The sequence below is a fragment of the Capricornis sumatraensis genome, unplaced genomic scaffold (genome assembly GCF_032405125.1).
Source record: "Capricornis sumatraensis isolate serow.1 unplaced genomic scaffold, serow.2 scaffold85, whole genome shotgun sequence".
NCBI classification, from domain to species: domain Eukaryota; kingdom Metazoa; phylum Chordata; class Mammalia; order Artiodactyla; family Bovidae; genus Capricornis; species Capricornis sumatraensis.
Genome location: NW_027184684.1, coordinates 37501 through 45108, shown reverse-complemented (window position 1 = coordinate 45108; position 7608 = coordinate 37501).

Genomic DNA, 7608 nt, shown 5'->3' with positions numbered 1-7608 from the left:
CTTGGCGGGAGAAGGAAGATTTCCCCCCACGCCAGGGGAGACAAGCCCCCAGAAAGTCACCTCCCCGGGGTTCCAATAGCTGTTCTCCAAATCGATGAAGTTTCCCAAAGGAGATGTCCCGTCCCAAGCAGAAAAGCCCCAATGGCTCCCCATGGACCTCTGGCCCAAGGTGCCGCTCCCACACAGCCTCCTTCCACAGCCCCAGGGCATTCAAGAGTTCGCCGGCCCGGCCCGCTCCATCCGTGGTCCCCCCGCAGGGCCATCTGAAAAAGCGACCGACAGGCAGGTGGCGCCCGACAGCCAACCCACTGTCCAGAGAGCCGGCCTCGGCATAGAAGCTCCGAGGGAGACCGGCAGGGACTCGTTGCCAGACGGGGGGCCCATCCTAGGGCGCAGTTTCTCCGCTCAGTCACCGACGTGGACAGGAAAGCGGGACACGCCAACACTTCTCGGGAACGTCTCTGGGCGAGGTACGACGGACGCACGGACGGACAGACGGAGGGGGTGGGGGGGGGTGGGGGAGGGGGAGGGGGAGCATTCTTGACCGCACGCCCGCACCCACCGACGCACGCACGCAGGCACGCACGCAGGCACGCAGGCACGCAGGCACGCAGGCACGCAAGCACGCAAGCACGCACTGACCGACCGACGCCGGGGTCCAGCCCTGGTGGATCCAGGGTGATTCGAGGGTGGGGATGGAATCGGCGTCCTAGGAAAAAAGTTAATTCATTATAGATATACAGAGAGAGATTACAAACGGATCGTGTCGTAGGAAATATTAGTGGCGAAAAAGAGGCGGAATCACTTGGTTTAGGAGGAATCGCATCCATGCTGCAGATGCGAATTCAGCCAGAAAAACGGGGAGCAAGAGAGAAACGACAGAGGGGAATCCGTCTTTCCAGAAACTGATCCCATTTCTTTGATTTTTAGGCTTGCTTCTAACCTTTTGTTACACATAGGGATGAATCCAGAGTCACGCGGGGGTCAGCAATCCTGACCTTTCTCAAAATCAGCTGCTTTCCCTCCAAGGAAGGTCTTAGGGGTTTTCCATCATCTTCTGGCCACGAGGCCTGCTGACATTTTATGATCCTTTGTTCTGATCCCCAAAACACTCACGTTTTCCAAGGGGTTTTTTTTGTGAAACCAGGCACCACCCTCCGGATAAAGTTGCATTCCTAAAGGGTGAGGGTGTCGTGAGTCCCGATCAAGAAAGGCACTGATGTCACTCAAGGTTCACAGGATTCATCTGAAAGGTTCATACTTATTTCTCCCCAGAGACACTGCTAGGCAAAGGACAAGGCAGTGTGTGTGTGGGTGGGGGGGTGCGAGAGAGGTGGGGGGCGGGGTATGTGTGGGGCCTCGGTGTGTGCGGGGCAGGCGGTGTGTGTGGCGTTGGCGGCGGGAGGGGTGTGTGTGTCTACGCATTAGGTGTGTGGGCAGAGACAGAGGAGATGGGGAGAGTCACAGCCAGGCCAAGGACAATGCAGTGTGTGTGTGTGGGGGGGGGGGGGGCGGAGGCGGGGGAGGGGAGGAGTGTGCGGTGTGTGGTGTGTGCGGGCGGGGTGGGAACCGACTGGGTGAGTGTGTGTCTGGGATCGGGATGTGTGTGTGCACTGTGTGCAGGCGGGGTGTGTGTGCGGATCTGCGTGTGGTGGGTGGGGTGCCCCTGTGGGTGTGGGTGTGGGTGTCGGTGTGGCCGGTGTGTGTTTGGGGGGAGGTGGCGCAGAAACAGAGGCCCAGTGACACAGCTAGGCAAAGGACAAGACAGTGTGTGTGTGGGGTGGGGGGGGGGGGGAAGGGGGCTTGCGGGAGGGGTGGGGGAGTGGGATGTGTACAGGGGCGTGGTGTGTGCGCTCGTCGCGTGGAATTTATGGGGAGGGGGTGTGTGTGTGTAATTGTGGCGTTGGGGGCGGGGCTGGGTGCGTGTGGCCTCAGCATGTGGTGTGTGGGCAGAGACAGAGGCGAGGCGGAGAGTCACAGCCGGGCCAAGGACTAGGTAGTTGGGGGGGCCGGGGGGGGGGGGGAATCGGGGGAGTTTGTGGTGTGTGGCGTGTGCCGGCGGGCTGGGTGTGGGTGTGTCTGGGTACGGGATGTGTGGGTGCGCGGTGTGCAGGCCGAGTGTGTGCGCGGGTATGCGTGTGGTGTGTAGGGTGCCGCTGTGGGTGTGGGTGTGGGTGTGGGTGTGGCCTGTGGGTGCGAGGGGTGGTGGCGCAGAGACAGAGGACAAGAGACACTGCTAGGCAAAGGACAAGGCCGTGTGTGTGTGTGGGTGGGGGGGTGCGAGAGAGGTGGGGGCGGGGGTATGTGTGGGGCCTCGGTGTGTGCGGGGGTTGGGGTGTTTATGGGCAGGCGGTGTGTGTGGCGTTGGCGGCGGGAGGGGTGCGTGTGTCTACGCATTAGGTGTGTGGGCAGAGACAGAGGAGATGGGGAGAGTCACAGCCGGGCCAAGGACAATGCAGTGTGTGTGTGTGAGGGCGGAGGCGGGGGAGGGGAGGAGTGTGCGGTGTGTGGTGTGTGCGGGCGGGGTGCGAACCGGCTGGGTGAGTGTGTGTCTGGGATCGGGATGTGTGTGTGCACTGTGTGCAGGCGGGGTGTGTGTGCGGATCTGCGTGTGGTAGGTGGGGTGCCCCTGTGGGTGTGGGTGTGGGTGTCGGTGTGGCCGGTGTGTGTGTGGGGGGAGGTGGCGCAGAGACAGAGGCCCAGTGACACAGCTAGGCAAAGGACAAGGCAGTGTGTGTGGGGGGGGAGGGGGAAGGGGGCGTGCGGGAGGGGTGGGGGAGTGGGATGTGTACAGGGGCGTGGTGTGTGCAGTCGTCGCGGGGAATTTATGGACGGGGCGGGGGGTGTGTGTAATTGTGGCGTTGGGGGCGGGGCTGGGTGCGTGTGGCCTCAGCAAGTGGTGTGTGGGCAGAGACAGAGGCGAGGCGGAGAGTCACAGCCGGGCCAAGGACTAGGTAGTTGGGGGGGTGGGGGGGGGATTGGGGGAGTTTGTGGTGTGTGGCGTGTGCCAGCGGGCTGGGTGTGGGTGTGTCTGGGTTCGGAATGTGTGTGTGCACGGTGTGCAGGCGGGGGGTGTGTGTGCGGGTATGCGTGTGGTGTGTAGGGTGCCGCTGTGGGTGTGGGTGTGGGTGCGGGTGTGGCCTGTGGGTGCAAGGGGTGGTGGCGCAGAGACAGAGGACCAGAGACACTGCTAGGCAAAGGACAAGGCAGTGTGTGTGTGTGTGTGTATGGGGGAGCGGGGGGAGTGTGTGGTGTGTGGTGTGCGGTGTGTGGCCTGTGCGGGCCGGGTGCCTACGGGCTGGGGGTATGTGTGCGTGTGTGTGTGCGCGTGTGCGTGTGGCGGGGTGGGGAGGGGGGTGGGGGTGGTCCGGGATGCGTGTGTGCACGCGCTGGGTGCAGGCGGGGTGTGTGTGCGGATATGCGTGCGGTGTGTAGGGTGTTCCTGCGGGTGGTGCGGGCAGAGACAGAGGCAGAGAGTCGCAGCCAGGCAAAGGACGACGCAGTGGGTGTGTGGTATGGGCATGGTGTGGGGGATGGGGTGGGGTGGGGTCTGCGTGTGGTGTGTGTGGTGGGCGGGCAGAGACAGATCCAGTCAGGCAGAGGATCACGTGCACGGATGGATATCCCGCATCATCTGCTTGTGTTTTCTGAGCTCACTCAGCACCTCCGCGATCAAGACCACTCCCACGAAATGTGAGTCTGCCCCCACCAGCCAGCACTTGTCTTTGGCCAGGCAGACAGGGGAGTGTTCCGAGTTTGGGGGGGGGGGGGAGGGGGGGCGGGGTTGGCGACTCGCTGTCACCAGGCCAGCTTGGGTCCTCGCGTTCTGCCCCTGAACCTGACTGGAGCAAGTGGATCCGTGTGATCTGTCGTGGCTCTGTTTGAAATCCTTGGCGGGAGAAGGAAGATTTCCCCCCACGCCAGGGGAGACAAGCCCCCAGAAAGTCACCTCCCCGGGGTTCCAATAGCTGTTCTCCAAATCGATGAAGTTTCCCAAAGGAGATGTCCCGTCCCAAGCAGAAAAGCCCCAATGGCTCCCCATGGACCTCTGGCCCAAGGTGCCGCTCCCACACAGCCTCCTTCCACAGCCCCAGGGCATTCAAGAGTTCGCCGGCCCGGCCCGCTCCATCCGTGGTCCCCCCGCAGGGCCATCTGAAAAAGCGACCGACAGGCAGGTGGCGCCCGACAGCCAACCCACTGTCCAGAGAGCCGGCCTCGGCATAGAAGCTCCGAGGGAGACCGGCAGGGACTCGTTGCCAGACGGGGGGGGCCCATCCTAGGGCGCAGTTTCTCCGCTCAGTCACCGACGTGGACAGGAAAGCGGGACACGCCAACACTTCTCGGGAACGTCTCTGGGCGAGGTACGAGGGACGCACGGACGGACAGACGGAGGGGGTGGAGGGGGTGGGGGGGTGGGGGAGGGGGAAGGGGAGCCTTCTTGACCGCACGCCCGCACCCACCGACGCACGCACGCAGGCACGCACGCAGGCACGCAGGCACGCAGGCACGCACCGACCGACCGACGCCGGGGTCCAGCCCTGGTGGATCCAGGGTGATTCGAGGGTGGGGATGGAATCGGCGTCCTAGGAAAAAAGTTAATTCATTATAGATATACAGAGAGAGATTACAAATGGATCGTGTCGTAGGAAATATTAGTGGCGAAAAAGAGGCGGAATCACTTGGTTTACGAGGAATCGCATCCATGCTGCAGATGCGAATTCAGCCAGAAAAACGGGGAGCAAGAGAGAAACGACGGAGGGGAATCCGTCTTTCCAGAAACTGATCCCATTTCTTTGATTTTTAGGCTTGCTTCTAACCTTTTGTTACACATAGGGATGAATCCAGTGTCACGCGGGGGTCAGCAATCCTGACCTTTCTCAAAATCAGCTGCTTTCCCTCCAAGGAAGGTCTTAAGGGTTTTCCATCATCTTCTGGCCACGAGGCCTGCTGACATTTTATGATCCTTTGTTCTGATCCCCAAAGCACTCACGTTTTCCAAGGGGTTTTTTTGTGAAACCAGGCACCACCCTCCGGATAAAGTTGCATTCCTAAAGGGTGAGGGTGTCGTGAGTCCCGATCAAGAAAGGCACTGATGTCACTCAAGGTTCACAGGATTCATCTGAAAGGTTCATACTTATTTCTCCCCAGAGACACTGCTAGGCAAAGGACAAGGCAGTGTGTGAGTGCGGGGTAGGGTGGGGTGGGGTGGGGGGGTGGCGAGGGGGAGTGCGGGAGAGGTGGGGGAGCGGGATGTGTGCGCGGGCGTGTCGTGTGCCGTCGTCTCGGGGTGTTTATGGGCGGGGGGGGGGGGGGGGTGTGGCGTTGGAAGCGGGGCTGGGTGCGTGTGGCCTCAGCGTGTGGTGTGTGGGCAGAGCGAGAGAAGAGGAGAGGTGGAGCATCACAGCCAGGCCAAGGACAACGCAGTGTGTGTGTGTATGGTTGAGGGGGGGGGTAGTGTGTGGTGTGTGGCGTGTGCGGGCGGGGTGCGAACGGGCTGGGCGTGTGTGTGCCAGTATGCGTGCGGTGCGTAGGGTGCGCCTGTGGTTGTGGTGGAGGGGGTCGGCGCAGAGACACAGCTAGGCAAAGGACAAGGCAGTATGTGGGTGGGGGGGGGGGGTGCGAGAGAGGTGGGGGGCGGGGTATGTGTGGGGCCTCGGTGTGTGCGGGGCAGGCGGTGTGTGTGGCGTTGGCGGCGGGAGGGGTGTGTGTGTCTACGCATTAGGTGTGTGGGCAGAGACAGAGGAGATGGGGAGAGTCACAGCCAGGCCAAGGACAATGCAGTGTGTGTGTGTGGGGGGGGCGGAGGCGGGGGAGGGGAGGAGTGTGCGGTGTGTGGTGTGTGCGGGCGGGGTGCGAACCGACTGGGTGAGTGTGTGTCTGGGATCGGGATGTGTGTGTGCACTGTGTGCAGGCGGGGTGTGTGTGCGGATCTGCGTGTGGTGGGTGGGGTGCCCCTGTGGGTGTGGGTGTGGGTGTCGGTGTGGCCGGTGTGTGTTTGGGGGGAGGTGGCGCAGAAACAGAGGCCCAGTGACACAGCTAGGCAAAGGACAAGGCAGTGTGTGTGTGGGGTGGGGGGGGGGGGGAAGGGGGCTTGCGGGAGGGGTGGGGGAGTGGGATGTGTACAGGGGCGTGGTGTGTGCGCTCGTCGCGTGGAATTTATGGGGAGGGGGTGTGTGTGTGTGTAATTGTGGCGTTGGGGGCGGGGCTGGGTGCGTGTGGCCTCAGCATGTGGTGTGTGGGCAGAGACAGAGGCGAGGCGGAGAGTCACAGCCGGGCCAAGGACTAGGTAGTTGGGGGGGCGGGGGGGGGGGGGAATTGGGGGAGTTTGTGGTGTGTGGCGTCTGCCGGCGGGCTGGGTGTGGGTGTGCCTGGGTACGGGATGTGTGGGTGCGCGGTGTGCAGGCCGAGTGTGTGCGCGGGTATGCGTGTGGTGTGTAGGGTGCCGCTGTGGGTGTGGGTGTGGGTGTGGGTGTGGCCTGTGGGTGCGAGGGGTGGTGGCGCAGAGACAGAGGACCAGAGACACTGCTAGGCAAAGGACAAGGCAGTGTGTGTGTGGGTGGGGGGGTGCGAGAGAGGTGGGGGGCGGGGTATGTGTGGGGCCTCGGTGTGTGCGGGGGTTGGGGTGTTTATGGGCAGGCGGTGTGTGTGGCGTTGGCGGCGGGAGGGGTGCGTGTGTCTACGCATTAGGTGTGTGGGCAGAGACAGAGGAGATGGGGAGAGTCACAGCCGGGCCAAGGACAACGTAGTGGGGGGGGCTGGGGGGGGGATTGGGGGAGTTTGTGGTGTGTGGTGTGTGGCGGCGGGCTGGGTGTGGGTGTGTCTGGGTACGGGATGTGTGCGTGCGCGGTGTGCAGGCGGGGTGTGTGTGCGGGTATGCGTGTGGTGTGTAGGGTGCACCTGTGGTTGTGAGTGTCCCGGGGGGGGGGGGGGCAGGCGTGGCACAGAGACACAGCTAGGCAAAGGACAAGGCAGTGTGTGTGTGTGTGTGTGTGTGTGTGTGTGTGTGTGTGAGTGAGGTGGGGCGGGGGTGCGGGAGAGGTGGACGGGCGGGGTTCATAATCTGAAAGGTGAAAGGCACAGGGACGCACAGATGGACGCATTCAGGCACGCACCCACCCACGCACACAAAGCACGCAAGCGCGCACCCAGGCACCAGCGCACGCACCCAGGAACACAAAGGGCCGGCCCCCGCGCCCCCCGCCCGCGCGCGCCCCCCCGCCCGCCCAGCCCCCCGCCCGCGCGCGCCCCCCCGCCCGCCCAGCCCCCCACCCGCGCGCGCCCGCCCGCCCGCCCAGCCCCCCACCCGCGCGCCCGCCCGCCCACGCTCTCGCCAACCCACGCACCCACCGAGCCAGCCGCCCGCCCACGCACGGGCAGACGGGCAGCTCTTTCAGCAAAAATAACATTCAACAATGGGACAAAGAAACAGAGACGTTCATGGTAGAAACAATCATTCCATAAAAAGAAAAAGAAATACGCATTGATATTGTGGCGGTGAAACAGAAAGCAAAAGCATGCACTCATCACACACATAACCTGAAGCAACAAGCTCAACACGTCTGAAAAGAAAACGCACACGTCAGAGAGCGGGTCAATCTGCGGCTCAGC